General features: G+C 43.6%; 1 protein-coding gene across 4 annotated transcripts in view; it reads right to left on the bottom strand.

Moving 5' to 3' along the window:
• Nucleotides 1-17,086, bottom strand: part of SLC9A9 (solute carrier family 9 member A9) — a 690,054-nt gene that overhangs the window by 239,509 nt on the left and 433,459 nt on the right. The window lies entirely within an intron of this gene.

Here is a 17,086-nt window from a genome sequence, read left to right on the forward strand (position 1 = left end):
ATAGGAACTCAACAGCGAGTTGTATATCCTGCACCATTCTGAGTAACTCAGACCTTTTGAGGCCATCCAGCATATCACTTTCAAGTTGCTGGCACCATCCCCGCAACACTCTGGATGTAACAGCCATAGCTGCTGCTGGCTTCAAAGCAGTACCTGCCACCAACTGCTGTTTTCTGAGACCCTCTCCATCGGGTCCTATTTTCCTCTCCATCGGGTCTTTAAATATATTGGCCTCTTCAAGGGGCAAGGTGGTCTTTCTGGACAGCCTTGCCACAGCTGCGTCCACCTTTGGTGCTACCTCCCAAGAGGCCACCTGCTGCTTATCAAACGGATACATCTTGCTAACTCTGTTTGAAACCACAACCCGCTTATCCGGGTGTTTCCATTCCTCTGAAATCACTTCTTTCAGAGTATTGGACAGTGGAAACACTTTACCCTTGCGTTTCTTATCCTTAAATAGCATCTCTTGGAGGCTCAGATCCTCCTGCGGATCATCAATATTTAAGGACTTATATATCAAATTCAACAGATTATCAATCATGTCAGGGTTAATCTCAGCCTCCAGTTTATCCTGACTAGGCACTTCATCCGCTTGGTCCAAATCAAACTCTGGCATGACTGCACTGGTAGATTGACGGACTGAGTCATCAGAATCCTCACTAATGATGACATGCTTTCTTTTGGATGACCGTTCCTCCACATCCTCTTTAGCCACAAACTTCTCTGCTAATGCAGACGTTAACATTTCCACTAAGCTCGCCATTTGTGCTGGCTGCAGTTGTTGGGGGGCCTTACAACCTTCACATAGGATGCCCACGTGCTTCTGAGGTAGCACCTTTTCACATGCTGCAAATTTATCCAAATGCGGCTTCTTATGCTCAGATCTGCCCTCCTTATCCTTGCTGGTCTCTGACCTAAAAGATACCATAACAATTACTATGTATGCGTAAAAAGACTAAAGACTAAAGGTGGACACCCCTGGACCAATGGCTTACCCTGATTTCCTCACATTACGCTCTTCCTCCATGGCAGCAGTGCACAATAAAACTCTAATGGAAAGAAAATATAAAAGCTAAGCTAAAACATTTCCTATTTCTACCGGACAAAGAAACAACCATGTGAGCACCGCTCAGAGCCCAAACACGCACCACTGGCGCCTTACCCGGCTGTCCTGAAACCTCAGATACTGTGGCGGCACCCGCGCTGATTCATGCAGTTCTCTGGATACAGACGCCGGCTAAATACACTTCCGCTCGCGGCAGAAGTGCGTCATTCGCCGGCGCCGCGCACTGCTGACGACGTCTGCCCGCTCTGTGCAACGCACGCGGGCCAGGCAGTGACGCGGCAGACGCTATCCCGCGCCGCCATCTACGCCACTCCTGCGGACGCCACCACCTGTAGCTGCCCCCGGAGGGGTCCGCATGCGGCCATGTGTTTTAATCCATCGGGTCCCGACTGGATACACCGTCATCTGCAGGGGGCCAGAACCGCCGCAGAGACCTGTCTGAGTCGGGTAAGCCAGTGTCCACCTCTCCTACCTGTACCTGCACTTACCCGGAAAGGAAAAAAAGACACAGGAGGAAGGAGGAGGGGCCCTTTTATGGGGGCTGGTGTCTTTCTTCCTTTCCAATGCACTACCCAGAGGGGAGAAACCCATGAGTGAGGGCTGCTATGGGGGAGGTAGAGGAAACATGGTGATTATGCTTAATTGCATACAGTTCTGTCAAAGGTATAAGCTGTTTTCACTGGCACGTCACCTTTCATTATAATACATCACTAGCCATACACAGGATCAATATGTTTTTGCAGCTTCCTTCCACTTTTGTACTTTATTTTACAACCAGCGGTAATGCAAACTAGATTTCCTCACTTTTCTCATATGCTCCATATATTATCGTTATCTGTAGATAGCTAATTATTGCCACACTATAAACTCATGCTTGTGTACTGTCTGAGAATGTCTGGGAGACACCTGAATTTCAATGTGTTTTCTTCGACTCATGGGAGGGTGGGCTATCGTGAAGATGCCTCACACTATTTTGGTGAAGGGGAAGACGATGCTACCTCTACACTTGACCCTTGGTCAAAACAATTCTGCACTGGACTGTGTAAAAACTCAATAACTATACATAAGAGGCAAAATCCTCACCTTTTTGAGGTGAAGTAACACCATTGACCACTAGAGGCCACTCCATAGTCCAAATTACACCATAACAGAAATTGAAACCAAAATGATATGTTTCAAACTTTCTGGATATGGATAGAGGGAGCTGTGAATATAGAGATTGGAGATAGGAGCCGATAGGGACTAAGCCCTCATTTTGATGGGCTCTTAAAATTGTAGAGTAAATACCGTTCTATGGACTTATTTCATAGAATTCACTTCTCTTTCTGTCTGGGTGGTGGCCTTCTGTGTGTTTACTCTAATTAGCAATCCATGCTGAATTGGCCCTACAAGTAACTCCGTCTTACAGTAATCCACGCAACAAGGTCATCTCAGCTTGAAGATCAAACTAGGGCCAAGATCCATTTTTTGCTGGCATTACATGTAAAATATGGGTCTGTCTAGTGAAATGGAATGAATTGTTCTTAAAACAATAGTCTTGAACTCAGGTTATAGTTATGACTTAAGATCTCTTGCACATTTAAAAAGTGTTGGTTAAAGGCACTGAACCATGAATGATCCCCTGTCCTCATGAGGACATCCATGGTACATTCCTGGTGGGTATTTAAAGACCGGTCACATCAATTTCTAAATGAAAATAAATGGATGTCTTCGGAAACTTTCTAAAACCTGGCAATTTAAAAACTGTCTGTTCTCATCACAGTGTATGAAAACAGCTACAATTGCTCCCTTCATTACGCTGAAATATTCTCTGCTACAAATGACTGCAGGGTTAACCTTTACTGTGTTGGCACTCTGTGCTATAGAAACTTAATGACACATTCATTTAACGGTGGCTGCCTACACATGCAGATCATATACTGGGAAAAGATGATGTAAAAGAATATTTCACAATGAGTACAGCTCAAGAACAGTAACAGTTACCCCAGGTGTATATCAGCACAAGTGTGTACTCTGATGCCCCACATAGAGATAGCTTAGAGATGTGGCTTAATAGTAGAGAAGTGAGAATATTGGGTACTCTTTACCTAGAACGGCGCCCATCGCGGGCATCGCATGTACATCGCATGCCATTATAATGGCATGCGATGCGACCGATGCCCGCGATTTCACATAGAAATACATGTTAAAATGTAAATCGCGTCGGTCGCATCGCATGCGACCAAAAATCGCATGCGATGTGACTGACGCGATTACCGTGATTTCACATAGGGAACAATGTTAAATGGCCCACAGAGGCCAAATAGCCACCCTCAAGTGTGAAATGGCCCCCCCAATTGTTAACGCCACCCCACGATCAATGTCAACCCGAAGCGTGGCGAGCGCAGCGAGCCCGCGAGGGGCGGCTGGACGCGTCCTACAAACTTTTCATACCCCTACTATTCACGTCGGCATGGAGTTGGGAATAGAAAGTGTGGCGAGCGCAGCGAGCCACCAAGCCCGAAGCATTGCGAGCGGACGCGGATACCTGTGGAGCCCGCGAGGGGACGCGGATACCTGTGAAGGTATCCGCGTGCGCTCGCCACACTTTCTTTTCTCAACTCCACGCCGACGTGGATAGTGGGGGTATGAAAAGGTCGGAGGACACGTACCGCTGCGCTCGCCACGCTTTGGGTTGATGTTGATCGTGGGGTGGCGTTAACAATTGGGGGGGCCATTTCACACTTGAGAGTGCCTATTTGGGCTCTGTGGGTCATTTAACATTGTTCCCTATGTGAAATCGCGGTAATCGTGTCGGTGGCATCGCATGCGATTTTTTGGTCGCATGCGATGCGACCGACGCAATTTTTTTCCTTGCGATGCCCAAGATCAAAATCTTGGGCGCCGTTCTAGGTAAAGAGTACCGAATATTGTCTTGACAGTGTTAATGGCGATTAAATATGACCAGAGAGACAATAAGTGAAAAGCGCAGGTTACGTAATAAGTCCGCAACCAACGTACCCTTTATACCTAACTACGTGCGAACAAAACGTAGCGCAGCGTAGCGTACCTTTTATTGTATTATGTACACCAAGAACCAATACCTTAATCAGAGATTCCTTCGCAGTACTTTGTCTCTAATCTGCGAATATACCTTACAGGACAGTGTCCGTAATATACCTTATCGCTATTATGCGAATAAACAGACACGACCACTGTATAGAAATAAGGAGATAAGAACTCCGTAAAAAGGTTGTATTTAAGTCCCTAATGGACAAAAGGGGGTTACAGAAATAAGAATAAACAGGTATAACAAGTAATACAATATACTAACAATGAATACTAAACAGGCTCTGCTAGGGGGAAAGAATACAGATACAAGACACAATCAGCCAACAATACAATAAGAATAAATACCGTTAATGCAACCGTTACCGTCTCATCAAATATGCGAAGCGCAGTCCGGTCAGAGCTCACTATCGTTCAGGGATGAACTATAGTCCGGTGGAAAGTCAGGGAAAGGTAGATGTGCCGAAGTGACTGTGACTGCTCTGGGTTGCCTATCTTATAGGGTCAGAAGGGGGAGGTCAAAGGCCATTTCCATTGGTCAGAGATCGTATGTCAGGTCCACTGTGATTGGGGGTAAGATGATACAACTGGTTTGACTAGGTGCAGGGGAGTGAACTTTAAGAGTCCTTTGTTTGATGGTTTCGGCGTCAGCAGTGATAAGAACCAGTTTCATCCAGATTCCTTTGTTACATACTTTCAACAGAAACTGTCCCTGGAATATGGATTATGTCCATAACTATCGGGCCGTGTATATTGCGAAATATTCGCAATGACCGGAATACTTTGCACAATGAACGGAACGGAACGGTACTAAACATGATACAGACAGATGTGTGCAGGGCTAACTAAGCTATGTGTGGCGTTCTAAACCTTTAACTATATTTCATTTAGTGTAAGTGTGTTATTATGAATTTATGTGTGATAGCATGGCTACTCTTCTGGTCCACTTTGTCACACATACTCGGGTATGGAAACTTTATTTGCGCAACTCTGCGAACCAAAATGGCGGCCATACTATCCTAAAATGGCGTGTGTGTAACTCGACTTCCACAACAGTTTATCAATAAATGTAAAAGTCACATGTTCCATATAAAATGTAGTTAGATCGAAAAGACAAGTATATATATATATATATATATATATATATATATCTGAATACAAATATATTTTACCTTGAATTGCATATCAAATACTGCACTTGGAATTAATCAAATAATAAGTACAACTGGGACCACATAATATTGTACATTTCCATTATCTTGAGCTCAGGTGTCTGTATGGGGGAGCTGTATCTACTGTAGTTGCTCAGCAACCAATGAGCTTCAGGGTAATAAATATTAGGTTTATGTATTTACCCCTCAATGTATCCACCAGCCAAGGCTGGCAATCCCTGGTGCTGGTTACCCCACAATCTGATTATGGGGTAACCTGCCTTAGGTTGAAATATACTTGCCTACTGTCCTGGTTTCTAAGGTAGACACCAGAATTTTTGGGTAACATAGTAAATAAGGCTGAAAAAAGACAGTCCATCGAGTTCAACGTATCTAACTTGTAACTACTGACTTGAGTAAGTCATATCTATAGGATTCCCTTAGTGGCCAAAAGTGGTAGCCCCTGCTCTCCCAGTAATGAATACTAAACAGGCTCTGCTAGGGGGAAAGAATACAGATACAAGACACAATCAGCCAACAATACAATAAGAATAAATACCGTTAATGCAACCGTTACCGTCTCATCAAATATGCGAAGCGCAGTCCGGTCAGAGCTCACTATCGTTCAGGGATGAACTATAGTCCGGTGGAAAGTCAGGGAAAGGTAGATGTGCCGAAGTGACTGTGACTGCTCTGGGTTGCCTATCTTATAGGGTCAGAAGGGGGAGGTCAAAGGCCATTTCCATTGGTCAGAGATCGTATGTCAGGTCCACTGTGATTGGGGGTAAGATGATACAACTGGTTTGACTAGGTGCAGGGGAGTGAACTTTAAGAGTCCTTTGTTTGATGGTTTCGGCGTCAGCAGTGATAAGAACCAGTTTCATCCAGATTCCTTTGTTACATACTTTCAACAGAAACTGTCCCTGGAATATGGATTATGTCCATAACTATCGGGCCGTGTATATTGCGAAATATTCGCAATGACCGGAATACTTTGCACAATGAACGGAACGGAACGGTACTAAACATGATACAGACAGATGTGTGCAGGGCTAACTAAGCTATGTGTGGCGTTCTAAACCTTTAACTATATTTCATTTAGTGTAAGTGTGTTATTATGAATTTATGTGTGATAGCATGGCTACTCTTCTGGTCCACTTTGTCACACATACTCGGGTATGGAAACTTTATTTGCGCAACTCTGCGAACCAAAATGGCGGCCATACTATCCTAAAATGGCGTGTGTGTAACTCGACTTCCACAACAGTTTATCAATAAATGTAAAAGTCACATGTTCCATATAAAATGTAGTTAGATCGAAAAGACAAGTATATATATATATATATATATCTGAATACAAATATATTTTACCTTGAATTGCATATCAAATACTGCACTTGGAATTAATCAAATAATAAGTACAACTGGGACCACATAATATTGTACATTTCCATTATCTTGAGCTCAGGTGTCTGTATGGGGGAGCTGTATCTACTGTAGTTGCTCAGCAACCAATGAGCTTCAGGGTAATAAATATTAGGTTTATGTATTTACCCCTCAATGTATCCACCAGCCAAGGCTGGCAATCCCTGGTGCTGGTTACCCCACAATCTGATTATGGGGTAACCTGCCTTAGGTTGAAATATACTTGCCTACTGTCCTGGTTTCTAAGGTAGACACCAGAATTTTTGGGTAACATAGTAAATAAGGCTGAAAAAAGACAGTCCATCGAGTTCAACGTATCTAACTTGTAACTACTGACTTGAGTAAGTCATTTCTATAGGATTCCCTTAGTGGCCAAAAGTGGTAGCCCCTGCTCTCCCATAAGAGTGGGCAAACCTCCCACATTCTGCAATCTGCCAGGTGTGGTACTGCCCACATCACCACCCACTTGAGTCTCCTCTCAAGGGGCAATTCCTTCAAGCCATGGTAATTCCCGCAAAGCCATGCCCCGTTTTCGCAGCACATGGCAAAGCCTCACAAATAGATCACTGTGAGATGCACCAGGGGTCATAGGGTTAACTGATGCCCCTGTCTAGTGTTGATAATACGGTTAAAATAAATTCTAGAATTGAATCTGTTCCACTCTCCCACCCTCTGTAAAAGGACCTTGCATACTGTAGATTAAGACATCTGGTAAAAGCTACAGAAAGGCATAAACATGTCTTGTCATAGAAATGTAAGCTACCACTGAACTTGGAGAGGTTAAAATACAAATGTAGAGAATGTTATCACTTAAGTTTAATTTTGTATAATATTGTTATTCTTGTTCCAGAGAACATTTTGAGACACCTCAGCAAAATGTAGAATGCAAATGAACATAAAACACAGTGCACTGGAATACACATTCAAAAATCTCGTCCACTGACAGCTCGACTGGGCGAAAGGTGAGAGAGGGGCTTCTGGAGCCGACATTTAATTACCATGGCAACAGAAATACGCACCCTTTGCACACAACTGAATTCCCCCTTTAGATGTAAATACCATTACGAGTAGAAGAAACTAAATGAATTTGCTGGTTAAGTAAAATACATTTGTGTATTGTTTTACTTAAAGAGGAAATGATGGACTCTATATTTGTCTAGGCAGCACTTTTCTACCCCCAACGGAACAGATCTACAATCATAAGAAATTACAATGTTGGAGATAATATAAAGCCTACGTTAAGTCTTCTCTAAATTCTACCTATTACTTATTTGGCTATACTACCTTTTCTTTAAGTTGCACAGCTTTAACTCACTGTAGATGTTCTCTAATCCCTCATTCTTGAGATGAGATTTAGAAAAGATTCATCTGTGCTAGAAAGATACTGTATAATTTCATTTTCCCTTTTTGATCTCTCTAAGAGAATTAACTGTTTATAAATAGCATACCGTAACAATTATTTGCTGAAATAGATAAGGAACCTCAGTTATGACACATTTAATTTTCCACTTGTGTGCCAAGATGGCCCACCCTGTGCTTACCATGGTGCCCACTCTCTGCTCTTCGGAAACTGGCAACTAAAGCAGTAGCCCACCTACAGTGTGCACTGTAAGCCAGAAAAAACTACTGTAAAGAGAAAAACTGAAAATCACCGCTGCTCTCAGTGATCTCTTCAGTGTAGTGAGGAAGGAGGGACTGCAGGGAGGGAGCCCAGCTGCTAGGTGAGAGCTGGGCACACCCCCCAAAATGACCAAAATATGGTCATTTGACTGCATGTACAAACTAGAAATGAGGTTAAATAGTTGTTAGTGCCCCTTTACCCGAGACCATGCCCCTTTGGTAGTTCTGCCCCCTTTTTTGACCTGGTTGCGCCTTAGGCGCAGCAGGTCCCGATTTCAATCTAACAGAAGTTGGGAGGTATTGTGATCTTGCCCAGCTCCAAGCTGGTGCAAATATCAAGTCATTTTGCAAATTGAAATTAGCTGTATAATGCTTTGTTCAGCATTGGACATTCCTAACAATGCACCATACTAGGAATTGCCATCGACCATTGATGTCAATATTGGATGACCAATGGTGAATACTCTTACCATGAATGTGGGGAGAACCCGATGTTTCCGCTTCTGATAACCACAAAGCACTACCCCTGAGCTCTGATTGGCCTGTAGCACTAAAATAGTGGTGTTAAGTGGTGTTCTCTAAAGCCTTATACACACTATGCGATAAAGGCAGACAATATGCACTATAACAATATAGTTAATTATATTATCGTGCATAATGTTCAGTGTGTGCAAACAACGATTCAACCCCATTTCTAGTTTGTACATGTAGTCAAATTTTTCCAGTTATTTATTACCTGGTGCATATTGTTCCGTGTATATGAATGATAAAAATAAAGATACATTTTTCATAAAACAAGCTGGTCAGTGGAACAGCAAACAATTTATCTTTATCATTTCAAATCATTCAATGTGTTTGCACTACTGTATATCGTTCATTCTGTAGCTCTTGGGAGTTCAAGGGGAATCGTTACCAATATTGTTGTCTGCCTTTATCGCATCATCTGTATGCAGACACTGAGGTACACACTGAGCAATATATCTTTAATAACATGCATGATACCGATATCGTTAATTATACATCACAAACATCAGCCTGCGTGTATTCTCAATATCTTTAATGATGCGCGATCCCATGCATCGTTAACGACCCCCTGTAGATGCAGCTCCATCTGATAATATTATCAGCGATTGCATGTACATAGTTGGGGGTCACTGACCAAGATAATTAACTATGTCATCGGTGTGTATGCACTTATATCGATCTTCCTTAGCACTGTCGATACAATTAACAATATTGGCAGTGCTGGGAATAACTAGTGTGTACCCAGCATTAGATTCATCCACCCATTGTCTTTCTCTGCCTGATCCTTTTCCCTGAGTTGCTCAGCCTCACCCACTGCATGTTCCTCAGTTTTACCCGTCAATGTCTTTCAGCCTCTCCACCCGTTTCTCCCAGCCACATTCCCCTGTGACTCTTAGCATCCTTCCCCCATGGCTTTAGGCCCCATCCTGCATCTCTGCAGCACATCCCCATCTGGCATATAGCATGACCCCCGGCTTCTTGTTTTTTTTTTTTACAGATGTGGGACCCATTCCACAGTCCAAAATAACCTTGCATTGGTCATGGACATATATGTACAAATTGGTGTCCTTTTCTACTAAGTAGTGTATTTAGGGGGGATGATTCTGGTTCATTCGCAAAACACATTTGGTGTGCTACTGGCTGAAACCATGTGCACTGCAGGTGGGGCAGATGTAACATGTGCAGGGGGGCTAGAGTGTCCACAGTCCTGGATGCAATACCCATAGTTGCGTGCAGAAGGGGGGGGGGGGTCAGAGACAAGCACCAGGGTCAGAATCAGGCCCTTATTCGATAATATAATAAAGTTGGTAGTAGGATTACTGGGAGTGTTATAGTCAGCAGTTTCACAAAGGGCAAAATTACTTCTCTAACGATTTCCATTCATGAATCTTCCTCAGATTTAATTTATAAATCATACTTGCCAACTTTAAGGGTCTCCTCTCCAGGAGAAGCCTGGAGAGGAGACACCCTGCAGCTTTTTAGGTGGGCGGGGCTTGCCAGCATTAAACCCCGTCTGAATTAAGCCCTGCCCCATACCGGTTTATGCCATGATTCACAGGGAGTTGCGGGGGCTGATGAAGCACCCCACTAAATGCCGGAGACTTGCCCATCCATCCTGGGGACCAGGAGGGAGATCCAATTTTTGGGACCCTCCCGGCCATTCCGGCAGGGTAGATAAGTATGTTTATAATTCTGAAATAATGGTGTCAGGTCCTTTAAGGCCGAAAGGAATAAAAACAGTCTCTAATTACATGAAAACAGCATTGTAACAGCATTGTGCAAATTCTCGGAGACTGGTTTAGCTTTTAACTGTATGAGTTCTATGTTTACAATCAATGATTTAAGTTGTGGATGTATATTACTTTTTTAAAGTAAGATTTAATGTTTCATGTATACATAACCACTATTTACCAATATCTCTTAATCCCACTTGTCATTTACTTGTTTAACTTATGTTCTTGTATAGCCGAATGTAAGTTTTAATGCAAGTAATATTACGTTATAACTTATTTGTACAGTAAAAAACAAAAATAGCCCAGGTCTGTACTGGAATTTCAAAGTCCCTGCAACCATCCACAATAGGCTCGGTTGTACGTGGAGAAATTATAGGAGATAAAAATATAACATAGTGTAATCCAATATAATGACAATATTCACATATACCTTGAAAAAGACCTAAGGAAAGGTTGAAACGCGTTGGTTGTATAGACCAAAGGAGTGTCAAGGAACGAGATTGCCATTCTTGGACTGGGTTACCAGCTAGCCTGCCCAGGGAGTCATCTGGTGTTTCCATCTTACTCAAGCCCATACTGAACTGTTTTTTTCCAAAGTTCTATACCTTATTTACCATAAGGTATTGAACTGTGGAAAAAAACAGTTCAATATGGGCTTGGGTAAGACACACTTTGCACTTTATGTGCCTATGGAAAACTTTTTAAGCACTTTTTAAAATATTGTGTGAATCATGTTTTGGTTTTGTGAATATTGTCATTATATTGGATTACGCTATGGTATATTTTTATCTCCTATAATTTCTCCACATACAACCAAGCCTATTGTGGATGGTTGCAGGGACTTTTAAGTTTTTTCTACATTTAAGGATATCCAAAAAGAGAGTTATAAGTATTCCTTATTATTCCTAAGCGCTGGTGAAGGGAATTTTTCACTTTTTATCTGTTTATGCATGTTTTGGGATTATAGGGCGGTCCCCGAGTAAGTCCCTATCTAGCTGCTGGGTGCGCAATAGTATATTTCTTTCCACCTCTTTTTACTATATACACATACACGTATATTGTATAGCACACATATTATGTTCTTTTATTTATTGAGTGGACACCAACTGATTTTACTCCCTTGGTAAAATGTAATTTCATTGTTTCATGCCAGATGGTTTGGCTGAAAATGAAATTACTAATTAATCGGATCTTCTACGTTATGTTAGTGATAGTAACCAATTAAAATAGCCCCTTCGGCGGACCTTGCAGACAATGTTATCTAGAATGACTGCTGACTCATGCTTAGAGCTGTCACACATGGAGCACATGGCTGCCTTGTACTGTTTCTATGGATACAATGACCCGTTATTACAGACTTTATAAATGTCCTCAACAAAATGCTAAGCAGAGTTTTTAATAAAAATGTTTACTTTAGGGACATATATTTTTAGATTGCAGACAATACAATACAACTGTGGATACAGGTTTAGCAGATGTAATAGAAAACCTAATACATTAATAGAAAAGTATCAACACAAACCAGGGAATGCAATTCCCCCTACTAAACTTTGCTAGCCCATCCCATAAAATTGGTATCACTATCCTGTATGGACAATATGGGTGGTGTATGCCATAAACCAGCCAAAACAATGAACTTGCATCTGGGCTGATGTTTCTAAAATTGCTATTTTTTTTATTATGTGTGGCAAAATATTAGCCATTTAAGCAGTAAAACACAACTTCCAATCACCAATTTAGAAAACAATATTAAATCAGGCTTTTGAAAGATGCAAATTAATTCAACTAGACCCAGCAAAGGCAGATGACCAATAACCAGCCTCAGATTTTGTCGACACATAGGAATTACCTATAATCCAATTGTCCAATCAGAGTTTTCTGGGTTTAAGGATATCCATGGCCCAAGGTTAAGTTCCGAAGGTTAAAACAAATTTACTGAAGTAGTCACTTGGATGTAAGCAGGGCATTTTAATAGGTATGCAATCGGCAAGCATTAGGTCAACCACTAATGGTTAACAGGCCAGGATCTAGCGAGGTTCCAAGCCTGGGTGGGAAATCCCGAACAGGCTCGGAAGTGGGTTCGGATTATGGGGTGTCTGGATTCCCCTAATCCGAACTAGTACTGACTGCCAACCAGAGGCACACCTGTAGTAGAAGCCTTGCGGCACCCCAAGTTGCTTAGGCATATAAGAAGGTATTCAATATTGGTTGATATTTCAGACAGGTGGAAATATCAGCCGTTTTCAACATTAATAGGTCAAATTTACATTCGTCTATTTCAGCGGTTCTCAAACTGTGGGCCCTGACCCCAAAGTGGGTCCCGACCTTCTCAGCATGGGGTCCCGACTCCATGTTTATGACCATCAGGCTGATGACTTTTCTAATCTCAGTCAGTGATTCAAGGAGTCTGATAAATCTGTTGAATTGTTTGTTATTTTAGACTCCTCCTATCATTTTGTGCCTACATAATGCTGCCATGTATGTGCTGTCTGCTGACTACACTTGTGGCATGACGGCCTTCTGCAGTAACTTGCTGGGGTCCTGTAATTATTTTTATTGTCTGATGGGGTCGCAGAGCAAAATAGTTTGAGGACCCCTGGTCTATTTGATGTCAGTGTCATTACTCAGACTGTCGGAAAGAATATGACCGTCCAAAATCACAGGGATCAGCAAATTACTTGCCAATTCCTGTGGTTTTCTTTTGTCAGAAATGGTCACGATAATTCTGCTCCGACTATAAAAATATGTAAGATCTGGGGGGGCGGCAGGCATCTCTCCAGGAATCTGTCAGCAGGGAGCCAGGGAGGAGCTGTAAGTGGTGCATGGAGCAGGAGGAGAACAGTCAGCGCTGCATGGAGCCAGCGGAGAGCTGGCAGGGCTGCATGGAGCCAGGGGAGAGCTGGCAGGGCTGCATGGAGCCGGGGGAGAGCTGCCAGGGCTGCATGGAGCCGGGGGAGAGCTTCCAGGGCTGCATGGAGCCGGGGGAGAGCTGACAGCACTGAATGGAGCCAGGGGAGAGCTGTCAGCGCTGCATGGAGCTGGGGGAGAGCTGTCAGCATAGGTGCCGATTTATGTTTTTGCTGGTGGGTTCTCTAGACAAAAATATAGGAGAGTAGCTTTATGGGGAAGGGGCGGGGCCACAAAAATAATACCACTTTATATTAAACAGCACAGTTGTCTCCAATATTCAAATTACGGCAGCAGTGCCAAATACATAAATGCCCCCACAGTACCTGTGCTGGCTACGAGGGAGGGGGAGTGCAGTGAGACACAGGCAGATGGGCCGATGCTGAGCTACTCAGTCAGTGCGCGGTATGCCGCACCGGCGTCTAACATCAGATGCTGGCGCCGCACAGCACGCACACAGCACACACAGGTTGGCCCGTCCCACATACGCGTATTACTCCGCGGACGGAATACACTCTTCTCGCCATCCCGGCATACTGTTTCCCAAGTGGCTGGTCCGGCGGTGCAGGTGCTGCAGCCGCAAATTAGCACGTTAATATGGCGGCCCAGCGGAGAGACTCGGGCCCGTGGGTGCTCATCAACTTCAGTGGGTGCTCAAGCCCTTGAGCACCCACAGAATCGATGCCTATGGCTGTCAGCACTGCATGGAGCAAGGGGAGCATTGCCAGGGCTGCATGCAGCCGGGGAGAGCTGTCAGCACTACATGGAGCCAGGGGAGAGCTGTCAGCGCTGCATGGAGCCAGGGAAGAGCTGTCAGCCCTGCAGGGACCTGGAGGGACAGATCTCCCCCAGCTCCCTCCAGTGGCTGTCAGCACTCTGCAACAGCGGCCACAACTACAGTATCAGTGCTGATACAGCAGCCGCTGCTGATGGGCTCCCTGGCGAGATGCCTGCTTACCCCCAGATCTGACATTTTTTTAAAGCTGTCGAATCAGTGGGAGTGACCTTACATAATATATACATTTCTTTCAACCAAGGGCGTGTTGCTTTGTCTGCAGTACCTATTTGCACCTAACCAGGGGCTTCCCAGCGTTATATGAAGAGCTGGGCTGCCCACAGAGACTCATCTGGCGGCTCCTCCTCATTGGTAGGAGTCGAGCACTGCAGAGAACGTCACACCGCAGCACCCAGCTCCCTGTCATTGTGGAGGAGACAGAATTCGGGTGTCACTCCCTCTACACTCCTATAGTGATGACACTGGGGCCAGGGAACTCGTAATTCCACAGGTTGGTGGGTGAAGGAAGTTCCAGGATAAGTTGGTAAAAATAATGATACAAAGGTAAAGCAACAAGGCTTCCACTAGGTCAGTGGAAGGCTAACCTTGGCACACCAGTTGTTGTTGAACTACACATCCCAGCATGCCCTGCATCAGTTTTAGCATGGCTAAATAGTAAAACTGTAGCAGGGCATGCTGGGATGTGTAGTTCAACAACAGCTGGAGTGTCAAAGTTAACCATCATTACAATAGGTCTTGGTATAATGCAGACAAGAGCCCACGATGAGCACTAAAAGAGAGCAGTGTTGAGAAATTTGCACAGGAATACTTAATTCACACAGGGGGACGAATGTAATAAGGGGGTGAGAATCAGAAAGTGTGCGATTTTGGGAGAGTTTTTTTAAAGCAGCAATCATTTACACTGAAAAAACCAGGTTTCGATGCCACGCTATATCTCAAGAAATGCTGTCACCCAGAATCCATGTTTGGAATGGCATGTGGAATCAGCAGAGAACACTGGCCCTGACACATAGCTCAGCACACATCACTGGCACATCGCTGTGCAGTGCTGTGTGCTGAGCGATCTGAGTGCTTGCATCACTCAGAATGCTCATCTACAAACATCGCTATGTGTGCCTGCCCCATTACACAAAGTTGCCTTTTACTGGGAACAATAGTATCCTTTGTACGGAAGATGTGCTCCTGCTTTCTTAGCTTTGGATTGAGGTATGTTGTGTGGTCAAATGTCACAGGGATGTGATCAGGTGGCAACAGGTATTTCCATTATCTTCCCCTAGTAGGATATATCATGCCACTTCCTCAACGCTCTTCACTACAAGGTAGCAAAGAACAGCACATGCCTCCTGACCTTTCTGCTGTATGCCTGATCAGATCAAAGCTGGTGCCTTCCCAAATTACTGTGGATATGGAGAGATACGCAGGTAGCACTCAGGACTCAATATGAAAATAATGGTGTGTAAAGGGTTTCTACAGGCTGTCCTCTTGAAGCTGAACCATGAAGTCAATATGGTTTGATTGACATGATCTCTTAAGTAATCCATGCTGTTTAGGGTCCAGCAATTCACAGGATCTTATTGACTTTTTTGACTGGGTGACTAAAGAAAATCCCCCTTCTAAATCATGCGCTTACCCCTGACTGCTGCATGTTTTAGCTGCAAAACTACCGGTAAGAGTCTCAATACATTTCCAGGAACCCATAGCATTAGATGCGTACAGGATTGCAGCTGTGAATGCATTAGCGCACATCTCTGAATCAGGTCATTAAAGAAGAAAAGAACAAGGTGGGGGCATACTGTCAATCAAACAAGTGACTGGCAGCAATTGCAAAGGCAGGAACACTGAATTATGGCTTGTGTTATATCGGCAAACTGCACCGGCGTTACGATGAATCTGTAGCCTCAACATGCGTTTGTGTAATAGACGTTGCATTGCATAGTTTTAAAATAAAGATATTTTTAATGTGAAAAAGATACATTTTATCTTGCAATCCGTGGGAATACATAACCTTAAAAAAAGCTTAGTTCTCGTTATCTGAAAAACAACTCATGTGAATAACAATTAGAGGTTTATTGATGCAAGTGAAGGAGAATGCGTGGGATTTCCTTCATGAAGTTACCAACAGGAGCAAGTTTCCTTATCCTCATCATGACCAGAGATTCTATACACTAAATACTATTCTGCTGTATATACTTACTGTATATACTGTAGGTATAAAGCTTTTTAACTACTTTTTATACACAGGGGCATGTTGCAGTTTTTGTTTTATAATTGATACTTTTCTAAGAAAGCATATATGAGTCCTCCTCCCACAATTTAGCAAATATTGAATTACATTTTAAAACAAAAAGCCATTATGGAGATGGACATTCCAGCACTGGGAAGGAGAATTCCGAAGAACAATAAATTACACTCGAAGGGGTCTATTTATTAAGCACAGACATGTAGTAAATCCTCCAAAAATAGGTGTTTTCTGAGGATTACCCCATATACTGTATTAGCAATGGAGTATTTACCAAAGGGCACCTCAGCAGATAGAGAAGATACAGTACTTTGTTCTGTACCCTTCTATCTGAATGCAAGAGCAGCCTTCTTGGGTATTTATGGGGACTGCAAAAATGTCCAATTTACCAAGCTCTGAAAAGCTCAGCTAACCGTTAACCTGGCTGTCAGTATTGCATACCATCAGTGGCATAACTGGGGTCCCACAGACCCCGCGGCTGCTTGGAGGAGCTAGCGCCAGCAGAGTCTGTGGGGAGCGCTGGGAGCTACAGTGCTAACAGGCGGCCAGTAGCTGCCATCTGCTTAAGCAGCAGAG

The sequence above is a fragment of the Crinia signifera genome, chromosome 3 (assembly GCF_055691185.1).
Source record: "Crinia signifera chromosome 3, ASM5569118v1, whole genome shotgun sequence".
Classification (NCBI taxonomy): domain Eukaryota; kingdom Metazoa; phylum Chordata; class Amphibia; order Anura; family Myobatrachidae; genus Crinia; species Crinia signifera.